Below are 13788 nucleotides of genomic sequence, written 5' to 3'. Positions count from 1 at the left end.
ATCTGTAGACTGCCATTGCGTACCCAAAACTTATTGTACTTGTTCTAGAATCAGAATGTTAACCATGTACCTCAATCATAAATAATAAAGTCTGGCATACCACGTAATCTGATAATCCTAGAAACCTTCAACGATTATTCAAATACAATGTTTCTTTTTCGCAGATAGAGATAATTCCAATTCAAACTCATAGAAATTCTGTCTCATTTCCATTCTGGTATCATCACTAGCTGTAACAGTTCTGAAAGTATCAGTATCTGATGTTCAGTTTTATCTTGCTAACATATAAACATTTCTAAGCTTTGCAGACCTGTTGTAGAGAAGTCAGTCTAACTTTTATCTCAACTAAAATTGAACCATCTTCAGATGATAACAGTCGGGTATTCTCAGCTTGTAATCACAAATAAAACTCTCAATTCGGACTATAGATAACTCCATTTGTCTTTCCTGGATGATAATCAAGTATCATATCTTGATCTTTTAATGTAAGGACAATAGTACCACTTCCGAATCATGTATCAGATAATTCTTTTCAGGTGATTCTAACATTCCATAACATAAACCATTAGTTTACTTTTCTTACATCAAAACACTGTTACCCTTGTAAATCATAAGTTTCTTTACCAAATTTCGGACTAAACCAGAACTAGTGCTTCAGTTAACTGAGCTTTCAACTAATTAAAACATTGTTGACATTTATCATACCATTCCAATTCCACATCTTTCTGTAATAATATACCATATCATCCAAAAATCCTTTCTCAAATTTCTGGTAATAACTGGCTAGTCTCAGAAAACCTCTGATTTCAGATATATATTTTCAGTATCATTTCAAGCACAAGATCTATAGCCAATTCAGTCTCTCTAACCAACAATAATTCTAGTAACTCTTCTGGAGACACATCAAAGTTGCCACTGATTTGAACTCTGACTCAGATATTTTAATATCCAATACATAAACAAAGTAAGTACCTTAACCCTTTCCGACACATTTTTGAGTTGACATGATTAATATCACAATAGAAAAACCGTTCATTCTTCTCTGATTCAACAAAACATTTCATCATCCTGACTTTGCAATATAATATACTTTTGCTTGTAATTTACCACAGCATCGTGCAAAATTAACCATTCTGTTCTCAGGATCACATCATACAGTAATAACGTTAAATTGATCAGAAAATAGGACTCTAATATCATTATCAGACAGTTCCTATAAATTTTATCAACCAATAAATATTGATCCAGAAAATTTGATACTTCTACCAAAAGTTTAGCGAACTCAACAAGAAAATCTTTAGTAGATACTGAATTCATGCAATCATAGGAATAGTCAAACCAAGATCAATTTAAAATAATCATATCAGTGTCGATAAAGAAGAAAATACTTGTAATGACATCCGGTAGAAAAATATCTTCGTGTATACGATTAGCATATGCCATGGCTGATGTTTATTCTCCAGGTTTTACAATGAAGTCCTTTGTCACACCTCGACTATCATTCGTATTTCAGGATGATCTACCTCTGATAACTGAATTACTCAGTCTTGAAATTTGAATAATATTTTTTTTCAACTTTCTTCGAGCAATCATTAAGATAAATATCAAAAGAATCATATCCAACACATATTCTACTTCTTATTCTACATTCTTTGGCTTTATGTCTTCATTTAAACCGTCTTCAAACTACTTGTACATTACGGTTTCTGTCAGAATACACCCTCTGATATATTTATTTAATCAAACAAATTGCCTTTATACACAGTTACAGTCATATGACTCTTTTAACAGAAATATTATACATTTCTAACATTTAATCGGTAAATAGAACATTTCATTTACAATTCTGATAATATTCTTTATCCAAATTTTAGTTCTTTTAAGATCATTTTCAACTATAATTCTCAATTCTACCACACTATATTTACGGAGTATTAGCAATAGATAACTTACCCATTTAGACAAGCTCTGTACCTTGAAATACTTTGGGAACTGATTGAGAAATAAGAGGGGTAGATGTCGTAGTAGATACAGTTTCTTCTACTCACTGAAGAGCATCAGTCAGAGGTCTAAATAATTATATTTTATCCCTTTCTCTATTATTTCATCAGTCAACATTCAGTAATTAATTACTCATTGAGTTAATACTCAATATTACCGATTTAGTTTCCATCTAATTCATGAGACTATTCATCTTTAGTATATATTTCGTAATCAATATCATCAATATGTTCATCTAACATTTTCAACTATAAAACAGAAACAAACAAATATATCAGCATCCGATCCCGACTCAATTTCGACTCAACTATGGCATGTACCTCTAAACTCAATTTCGAGCTCGATTTAGTCTGAGAATTGGCTAAACTTGAATGGCTCTGATACCACTAAATGTAACATCCCCTAACCCTTATCCGTCCCCGGAACAGGATTACGGGGCATTACCAGTCAATACAGTTCAATTACCTTAAATCACATTCAAACCTACTCAAAACATGTCAAATTAGATATTTTATGTGCCTATATGATGAATCTTTTAAATATTTCACTTACATTATCAAATAGTTCAAGTTCTTACCAAATAAGCCAATTCCTACCATATACTATTACTAAATCTAAATTTACTTATTTCATCCTCACATTGACAATCCAAAATGACACACATAGACATTTTAGGTACATGTTATTACCAATAATTTTTATACCTCATCACGTTGAGTTCGGGATCGGCCTGGAATGCTGATTCAACGGTCTGACTTTAACCTATCCAGCACAGGAAAACAAACCATACACTGAGTATGAACTCAGTGGTATTTCTATAATTCGAACACTTAATAATAATAATAATAATATTACGAGCTCTTAAAATCATATAATAAACACAATGGTATAACTGTTCAATAGCATTAAGTAATTTGTTTTAATCCAACTTCTATATTAGTCAATAACTTTCAATATCAATCACTTTATCATTATCATTCAGTAGTAATCAATTATTCTTTGATAATCAGTTTCCAACATATATTTACAATTCATTTGAATAATAATATTATTCATCTTTCATTCAATATTCTGTACTATTCCACTTCAATAACAGTCAATATTCTTTAGTAACAATCAATTGATCTTTGTTGTTCAGTATCAGTCAGTCATCAGTATTAATCAGTTATTCAGTAATAATCATTTATTCAGTAACAGTCGTTTATTCAGTAATAGTCAATTATTCAGTAATAATCAGTTATTCAGTACCTTTATTTATCCCTATTAACATAATTCAAGCTTTGGTGGATACACGGATCCAACCAAACACACCAGTATGGTACAATGTGCCTCATCGGCTTTGCCGAAGTAAACAGTAGCAGTATAGTACATAGTACCTCATCAGATTAAATGAAGTAATAGGAACAGTATGACACACGAAGTGTCTCATTGACACAAAGTCGAAGTAACAGTACGACACTATTAGTGCCTCATCGACCCATGGTTGAAGTATCCCTATACACTTCCAATCCTATGGCATGCAAATTATATCCGACTTAGCCCGATACTGTTAATAGGGTATTCAGTAAACTTTCAATTTTCAATCAGTATATATTTCAATTAATCAAATATATTCTCAATTCAATATATTTCAATTCACTTTATATTAACAAATGTTCAAATTTCACAATAATCATATATTTTCATATCAATTTCATCATTTCCCAAAATCAATATATATATATATATTTCGATATAACCTACATTCATATTCAATTCCACATCAATCACATTTATCCATATAAATTCAATAAATTTAACATATACCAATTAATCCATTTCAATTATAAAACACAATAATTCTTACCTTAACATTTGCCATATACTTTAAATAAAAATATAACAATCAATAACTAAGTTCGGATTATAAAAATACAAACCGTAATTTCTGAGCTAACCCCCGTTGACTTTGCCTTTTTCCTTGTTTACCCGAGATTTTCCGGCATAATGTTAGCTACGGAAATCAATTAAAAATTATCAATACACTACCATTCAATTTCACATTGAATATTTCAATTTTTATTCAACTTTTGTCTAAATTCCAATTTAGTCACTAAACCGAAACTAACTTTTATTCTTCACATTCAACTCAATACTTTCAAATTCAATTTCGACTTTAAACTAACTTCAACTCTCTAATTTTACTATAAAACCATAATTTCAAAATTCTTTCAATTTAGTCCCTACTATTCAAAACTTATGATTTACCTTACAATTCAATCCTTATTTCACTTCTAACTTGAAATTCTATCAACTTAACCATTAATTCTTTAATTTATTTAACATGAACCATATCTAGAAATCTAGTATCTTTCAAAATATCAACTTAATTTCAATAAAACCTTATTCCAAGGCTTCTAAAACATCAAAATTAAGTAAAAAGGGCTAAATTGACTTATCTATTAAAGTTTAAAGCCTCAAAACCTCAATTTCTCCCTTTTTCTTTCTTTCCCCCATTTTCGTTTGAGCATTATGTTTCTTTTCTTTGTTTCCTTTCTTTTTCTTTCTTTATTTACTATATATATAATATAATAATAACAATAAAATATCTATATTAAATATCTTTTAAATAACAAATATTTATTTTACATTTGTATATCATCATCTCCATACACTTGTTATAATTAAATTTATTTATTATATAAATATCTTATAATATAGTTACTTAATTAATACATATCTTTTATAAATAGTAAATATCTATTAGTAATTAAATACAAGTATTACAAGTGTATGTATTTTTTTTATTTACACACTTGTATCAAATCATCACCACACATTTGTCTTTATTTATTTTATTTATTTTTACTTTATTTAATTAATATAAAAGAATAATATAATAATAAAAATAATATTTACTTAAATAATAAGTAAATACATACATGTATTACAAATGTATATACAGTATTTATTACACATGTATTTTATTTTTACCACACACTTGGCACTCATTTTGGCTTATTTGCTTATTTAGTCCCTTCAATTTTCTTTATTCTATAATTAAACTTTCACACTATATTCAATTTAATCCTTTGTCCAATTATCCTTAATTTGAGCTAATTCACTTAATTAAACTTTAATTAACCACTCAATTAACTTCGTAAATATTTTTAATAAATATTTACAAATCCATTTTTCAGAAATAGAGATCCAAAAATGCACTTTTCTGATAACTGTAAAATTCGGGTCTTTACAAGCGTACTTGCACATATTTCATATAAATTCAACATTTATAAACTTATTTTCTTGACATGTCAGACTTGAGTTTATTACTCGTCTCAACTTATATAATTTCCTTGTATCAACATATCAAAGATAGTCACGTATTTACATGTCATGATACATACCATTCTCTTGCCATTTCTTCATAAAATTATATCATTCATTTCATTATATCAATATTTCATATACCATCATTTTCATGAATTTCCTATATATTTATTCCAGAAACAGTTCATAATCATGAATATACATAATTATCAAGCAAGTTTCATACACATGTATTTTCCATGTCATGTTTCAATATATCAAATAAATATCATTTCCATGTATTTCAGGGATATTTAAGAAATAAATTATATTAAACTCATATTTTCTTACATCACTAGTTTTGTCTGTTGAATCATTGAAATATCGATGGATCCATAGGTAGTGTACACGAGGTATAAAAACTAGTGATTCGTCAATTCATATTTAGGGGTACCCTTTAGGGCACATAATCAGGAAACACACTATCATGTCGTATAACAAGTTGCTCAGATGAGCCATGTAACAGGTCACTTATCCGGGCTAAATAGAAAACTCATAAGAGTTTAGGATAGGAAGCTTATTGAGCTTAACAGGTAACTCTAAAGAGTTATTAACAGGGAGCTCCAGATAACATAACAGGAAATTGAAGCAAGCCATATCAGAAAGCTTATAAGAGCTTCTATTAGGACGCTCATGATGAGTTGCGTTTGTGTCCGCAATATATGCAGGATCACAATTGATCATGTAACAGGACGCTCACAAAAAGCTGCTGTAATGCGTAACACATACAGAATCATTACCAATCAAGATGCTCACAGGAACTATATAACAGGACACTCGAGAGGGCTTAAAACAGGATTGCTCGTCCGAGCTATATTCTGTCCGCAACATATGTAGGACTACATTCAACACGGGAAATCATGTATCCATCGAATTTCATTATTCAAATGGAACTTAACATTTTCCGGACATTAACAGACATATGGTTATTTCATACATTATAACATTTATATAATTCACATAAACACGTACCACACTCAATTCAAGCATAAAAATAAACACAATTTAGTTACACGAACTTACCTGGCTATATTGCAGAAATATCAAGATTCAGGGGCATTTTAGAAATTTTCTATTTTCCTCTATTTTCCACCCAGTCTTGATCTAAATTAATAATTTCATTCAATTTATTAATTTAAATAATAAAACAATTCATTTCATGCAATTTGGTCATTTTTTATATTTTTATAAAATTGCCCCTAAAGTTTTACTTTTATTCAATTTAGTCCCTGAACCTAAAACATGAAAATTATCCATTTTTAATATAAACCTATGCTATCTGAATATTCATATATTTTCCTCCTCCTCCTCCTCTCCATTCCACATCCTCAATGTATATATAATTCCACTATTTACTTATATGTTCATATCAAGCTGTCCATTTGAGTCATAGTCACTAAATTATTTATATCTTAAGATACAAAATTCTAAATTAAGATTTGCTTGATGTTTTTGAAACTAGACTCAAATATATTTCTACCATAAAAATTTTAGAATTCATAATTTAATCAATAAGCACAGTAAGATCTTCAAATTTATCTTTGTTCTGCTATTTGACAGCTTCGACCTTTCTTTACTAAAAAATAATTATCTCTTGGTATGGGGTTTGAATGATGTTTCCATTTGTTTTTATTGAAAATATAATCATTTAGAATTTAAAAATATAAATTTAAACCCATAAGTATGTTTTTTACAATTTTTAATGATTTTCCAAAATCAGAACAGGGGAACCCGAAATTATTCTGACCTTGTCTCGCATAATTTATTATATCTCATAATTTACAATTCCATTGCTTACACCGTTTCTTCTATGAAAAACTAGACTCAATAAAATTTAATTTCATATTTATTAAACCTCTAATTCTATTTCGACAATTTTTGGTGATTTTTAAAATTTAAACTACTGCTACTGTCTAAAACTGTTTTAGTGCAAAATGTTGATTACCAAGTTTATAACACCCTTATTTCCTTTCTCTATAATATTTCCCATCACTTCCTCTTATTTCCCTTCACTAACATATCAAGAACATAGAACCTTAAAAAAAACTCTAACATTATTTTCATGCTTTTTCAATATAAACTTTAAAAAAATATGTTGGAGTCTTGATATTCTTACATTGTTCTATTGATTTCAATCTTTAACTTGATTTTATCTCTCCTCAAACTTCTATTTCTTGAATCTAACTTGATATTCTAGCTCCCCATAGTCTCCTTATTATCTTTCTCTCTTGATGGCTATGAAAATTCTTTTGGTTTTTAGGTGAAAATTGTGGATTTTTGGTGAAAGACCAAATTGTAAGAAAAGAAAATTTCTTTCTTTCTTTTCTCTTTCTCACCTTGGTTGCATGAATCTCCTTATATATTAAATAAAATAATAATAAAATAATAAAAATAAAATATTTCATTAAAATATTTCATTAAAATATTAATAAATTAATATTTATTTATTTAATTAATCTAAAATATCACCAACATCATCATTGCCTTCTAGATTTCTCTCTTTCTAATTGACCATTTTGCCCTTTGTGATCTTTTAAAATTTCATCCTTGAGTTATTAGTTAATTTGGTAAAATTACGATTTAGTCCCTCATAATTCTTCACCTATTCAATTTGGTCCTAATTCATCCATTTTCCTTAGTTTCTAGATCATTTCACCCTTAAAATATTTGCACTATTGGTCCTTTAATTTTTTCATATTTACACTTTAACCTCTCAAATTTTGAGTATTTATTCTTGAATTAATATATCATAATATACTTCCCAATGTTAACATAACTCAAAATTTCCTTTTTTGTCATTTTACTTCATTGTTTTACTATATCAAGGATAATATCTTACTTTCATACTGTAATAATTTTTAAATTATTATAAATAGGAGAAGAATGAAAAATGATGTTCATTTTCTCTTTCCACTTTTCATCACTTACATATACATATAGTTAGTAATTAATTGAGCTAAATTAATTATTAATTTACATGTCATGATTAAATCTCAACTATTAACATGGAAATGGATGGATTAAATCATCCTTTCCACTACTTCAAGAGCCTAAAATGGCTAACTGATGAGCTAGTCCTTGGTTATATTAATATTTAAACCCTTTTCAATATTTTTTATTTAAAAATTTAATAGTAATTACATTGTTACAATTTAATCTTTATATTATAATTAATTAATTTTTTCAATTTAATTACACGACCTTCCATTAATATATTTTCATATAAAATACGTATATCTTTCTATTTATAATTTTATTGACCCGGTTTACGAAATTGGGTTCTGAAAATGCCTTTTTTTTTTTTTTTTTTTACACTGGCAAAAACTAGGCCATTTCACCTTCTCCCTGAGTACATGCAACATATGCTTGGTTGGAGCCTTGGCCTTTAGCTGAGTAGAAACAGAGTCCACAACGTTTCTCTCATTACCTCCAGATGCGATACCACCTCGGGTGGAACCTCGACCCCGTGGAGTGGGAGTAGATCCCTGATTCGGTGCAGGTGCATCACTCGTATTTCTCTGGCAAATCTCAAGCAAAATACTCCTTTCTTTTTTCAGCATTTGTTTCTATGCTTCCTACCACAATGCTCACAATCTAGATTATTCGTGGCTTGAACTGAACCTTCCATACTAGCAACAGGCACAGACGGCTACGTCGAGTGACCTCTCTTTGTTCAAACATCATATGGAGCAGTCCTCCTGGGTCCTCAAAAATCTCTAGCTCTTTTTGAAAACGGTAGTGCACCAGTTCCCCCTGTTCTCTTTCCTTGAGCTCGATTTTCTTATCCAAGCTCATGGCCTGTTCCACCATTTTTTCTCTTCATCAAGACCAACAAATCGTCGAATTTTGTGGGCAACTAATTAGACTTTGATATCATCTTTCAATCCCCGAAGGAATCGTCTACAACTTTCTTCTTCAGTTAGCATCAACTCCAGGCATATTTGCTAAGTCATAAAAATTCCTGTTCGTAGTCTGCTGTCGACATATCTTCCTGAGTCAACAACATAAATTCTTGTTTTGGCTCGAATAGGATTCTTCTAGAAGCAGCTGGAGCTTGATTCCCGCCACTCAGGTGGGTTTATCTTCTTGAATCAGAATTCTCTGGTTTTTGATTTTTTTTTAAAATTTCTATTTACCGTTATCGTCATGTTTCTTGAACCTCAAGCACCTTTGATTCGCGAAAATTTTCGTTGGGTTTTTACTTTTTTTGGGGGGCACGGGGGTGTTAAACCCTAGAATTATGTTTAACCGATGTGGTATTTTCTTTCTTTTTTTTTATCTGATTAGTGAATTAAGATCTGAGTTTTGTCTTTTTATGTGTTCGGTGGTGCTGGGATTTGGGATTTTGGTAAAAAAGGAGGATTCTCAAGTATTTGAAACGGCCATGAATAAGTTATTAAAGCGTTTTCCTTCTTTTTTGAGATTGATTAGAAAGTGATGGCTGAACTGAGGCTGGAGGAACGTTGTCTTTACAAGAAGCAATTAACTACCGCTTCAAGTTCTTCTGTATCCGAAGGCGGTGGCAATGCAGTTGTAAAGTCACCAGGCGTATCTAGTCCAGCACCAACATCACCAAATCATCGGTATTGTCCGGGAATAATTTCTTTAGCTTTGTTTCGTTGCTGTACTTGTTTGGATTCTGCTTTTTTTGCTTTTATTTTTTCGCATTTGTGTTCTGTGGAGGTGTTTATGATTGCTGATTACATTAGCTATGGATTCACCAGCGATATTGTTGAGCATTTCTATCTAGTGCTCAAACTTGCTGTTAATCAATTACTTAAGAGCTTTATTGTTTTCAATAATGTTTCCGTCCAAGAGCAATTGTATTGTTATACTGAATTTGCAGGAGAACTACTGGCCCTATTAGGCGAGCAAAAGGTGGCTGGACACCGGAAGAGGTAATGCATTTTTTTCCCCTTCTGTATTTGCATTATTTTTATGAATTACGGCTGAGGTAAAATGCTTTTTTTCCCTATGATATGGTTAGAAAACATTGAATCAGTCCAGGTGAGTTGTTTTATGGATTGTAGAACAATTAAAGTTGCCTTCAGTGTTTACTTGCATTCATTCTTTGTGTGTGCTGCCTGTTTTCTTAAATTGTTTTTGGTTTTTTATTGATTGCAGGATGAGACGTTAAGAAATGCTGTTGCTGCTTTTAAGGGGAAGAGTTGGAAAAAAATAGGTTTTCTTCATGCCTCAGAATTTTCTTATTTATTATTTGTGCTACGACTGTTTACTTTTGCTGCTCTTTCCGATGTGATAAGTTTTTGTTTTTTAGTTAGAAGGTTATTACATCCTACCTTTGTTATCTGAAAGAAAGTAAACTTAAGGTTATAAATAATATCATGATCTCAATATTTTCTGTTGTTTTAGTTTTGGTATTATCAGCTTTCTTCTAACCAGCCTTAGCATTTGCATATGGTGCAGCTGAATTTTTTCCAGATAGATCAGAAGTGCAATGTCTTCATAGATGGCAGAAAGTCCTAAACCCCGATCTTGTTAAAGGACCTTGGACTCAAAAGGTAGGCATTGTAGGCTCTTTTATGCTATCTTTATTATTGCTGTTCATAAAACAAGCGCTAAACTATCTATTGCTTTTTGACAGGAGGATGATAAAATTATTGAGCTTGTATCAAAATATGGGCCAACAAAATGGTCTGTTATTGCAAAATCTTTGCCTGGACGAATAGGGAAACAATGCCGTGAGAGGTAATTTATAAAATTTTATTTCCTTTGGAAATGAGTCCTGAAAGTGCCTAATATTCAAATGTTGATATGATTTATTTATATTAATAAGTGAATTATGTACTAAGATCTATTAATTTAGTTTCATATAATGAGGCTTATTCACATTGCTGTCCTAATCTATTCATGTAAAGCAAATTACTGTTGATTATTCCATGCTTAATCAACGTTCTGCAGATGGCACAATCATCTGAATCCTGATATAAAGAAGGATGCTTGGACGATGGAGGAGGAATTGGCCCTTATGAATGCACACCGGACATATGGGAACAAGTGGGCTGAAATTGCAAAAGTTTTACCTGGAAGGTATCATTCTTTTTAGTTTGTGACACATATTACGTAGTTCGTATTGTAAAGCTTAGCCAGCATAGTTGATCAAGGAGATGGTGGTAAATCATTTATAAGTTCCTTTTGAAGTTGTATTAGCATGATGGCCTTAGCTTATAGTGAACTTTCTTTATACAGAACTGATAATGCAATAAAGAATCACTGGAATAGTTCTTTGAAGAAGAAGTTAGATTTCTATTTGGCTACAGGGAAGCTTCCACCAGTTTCGAAGAATGGTCTCCAAAATGTGACCAAGGATATAAGAACACCTACTAACCAAAATTTTCTAGTTTGTTTGAAAAAAGAATCAGGTTCAACTGCTCAAACTTCCTCAGGAACTACAGATACTTGTAAGCTGGAGGAAGATGGAAAAGATCAGTTGGAGTCCTCTGCTCCAGTTCAAGATATGACTGCTTCTACAAACTTTATTCCAGAAGAGCCTACTGATACTGAGAGTACAGAGTGCAAGCTGCAGTCAGTTGATATAAATCTCTGCTGCTGTACCTCTGAGTCAGGGGGGAAGTTTGGGAGTCACAGAATCAGTTCTCAAGTTGTCGAAGACAAAGTTCTCAAGGAACAAGTTGGGCTTGATACTCCAACTTATTGTTCTCTATGTTGTGATGAATCACCTAGATCACAGCATGAATGGACTTCTACTCCTATTACATCACCGATTAGTTTCTTCACTCCGCCTTGTGTGAAGGGCAGTGGTTTAAGCATACACAGTCCTGAGTATATTCTTAGAATTGCCGCTAAAAGCTTCCTGAATACACCTTCCATATTTCGAAAGAGAAAGATGGGAGCCCAAGTGCTTACACTTCCTAACAAGAAAGGAAAATTGAATGAGGAAATAGGTAAGGATGGGATTCAATTATCAGGTGAACAGGAAAGAACTGAAAACAGTTCGGAACAGGCTCAATTTTGTGATGGAGATCCCTGTGAGAGTCCTGCTTGTCAAGGTGATAGCCCAACGCTGCCTAATTCTACAGTGTTTAATGTATCTCCTCCGCACCGGTTAAGATCTAACAGAACTGCTGTTTTGAAGTCTGTGGAAAGACAACTTGAGTTAACATTCGATAAAGAGGCATGAAGGTAAGACAAAATCTTCAGATTTATGTTTGAATGGTAGCTCTGCTGTTGAAGATTGCTTGAATGCGATGAGGATGGGGGTCACATAGTTCTCAAACTGTAAGTTATGGTGTTGCGTTTCATGTTTTAGAAGCTTTTCATAGTCTTTGCTACAAAAGAAGAAAAGTTTAGGCTTTTTTTTTTTTGTGGTTTTATACATTGATGAAAACTCAGTCGTGTTCATGCTTCCATCCCGAACTTTGCCTGACAATAGACCGAACTTTTTGCTCTCGTTCATTTATTTTCTCTATGGCTTACCAACAATATCAAATTAAAGATTAACAGATCTCTCATTTGTTTCATTATCTCTCTCTCTTTTCTTTCAGGATGAGGCAAATATTCTGTTGATGCTGGCTTTCGTTTCCCGAGCAATGGCATCCAAATCAGCACTTGTCCCGGCAGACTTACAAAACTTACAAAGTCGTAATATTCTTTATCAGGGGCACCTTCAATGCCATCTCTCAATCATATTGCAGATATGGTAATTGACACCATTGATGACATCAAGACGAACATCAACACGATCATGGCCCTGATCCTATGGCTGCAGATTTCCAGCCTTTGCCTTTTTGAAGAATATTGACTCGCTATTTTGTACATTGACTCCAATAGGGATGTTTTATAAGCTGAGATAAAGGTGAGAGAGTTTGGGAGGGTTTTGGAAATCTCTCTTTTCCCTACATTTGAATACAAAATTGACAATACATTCCTCAATACCTGCAAGTTGGTTCTCTCTTTGCCTAATCATCATTTCAGCTAGAGATGTCATCAATTCAATGAGTACGGCCAATTAAGATTTTTCAATTTTCAAGTTATTTCTGTTCGGATCAAACGTTTTAGGTTTGTCATCAGTTCCGAGTTTGACTTGTTTTGGTTGAAATAATTTTAAGTCATTTGAATATGAAATTAAGTTTATTTTTATCATAATCAATTAGATTATTTTGGATTTTATGCAATTTAAGTTTTGAGTCATTTTAAATTACATATTTGAATCATTCAAGTTTTAAAATAAAAATTAAATTTTAATCATATCAAAATTGAATTTGAATTCAAATCAGAATTTCCTAATGACTAAAAACTGGATTTTGAAGGGATAAAATTCATAACAGTCACATTTTCTCTCTATGCAGTGAAGTGTATAATTCACAAAGAATCACGTTGTGGACAATTACAAGGCTAATGACAATAATGGTAATTTACCTTCTCAACTTAATTACCAATTACCTAAACATTTAAATT

General features: G+C 31.4%; 1 pseudogene; it reads left to right on the top strand.

Moving 5' to 3' along the window:
* The first annotated feature begins 8614 nt into the window (after positions 1-8614).
* On the top strand, positions 8615-12608 carry LOC107893786 (transcription factor MYB3R-3-like; annotated as a pseudogene).
* Positions 12609-13788: the final 1180 nt, after the last annotated feature.

Source organism: Gossypium hirsutum, chromosome A13 (assembly GCF_007990345.1).
Source record: "Gossypium hirsutum isolate 1008001.06 chromosome A13, Gossypium_hirsutum_v2.1, whole genome shotgun sequence".
NCBI lineage: Eukaryota > Viridiplantae > Streptophyta > Magnoliopsida > Malvales > Malvaceae > Gossypium > Gossypium hirsutum.
The sequence above is the reverse complement of the archived record's forward strand: the minus strand, read 5'-3'. Positions and strand labels throughout refer to the sequence as shown.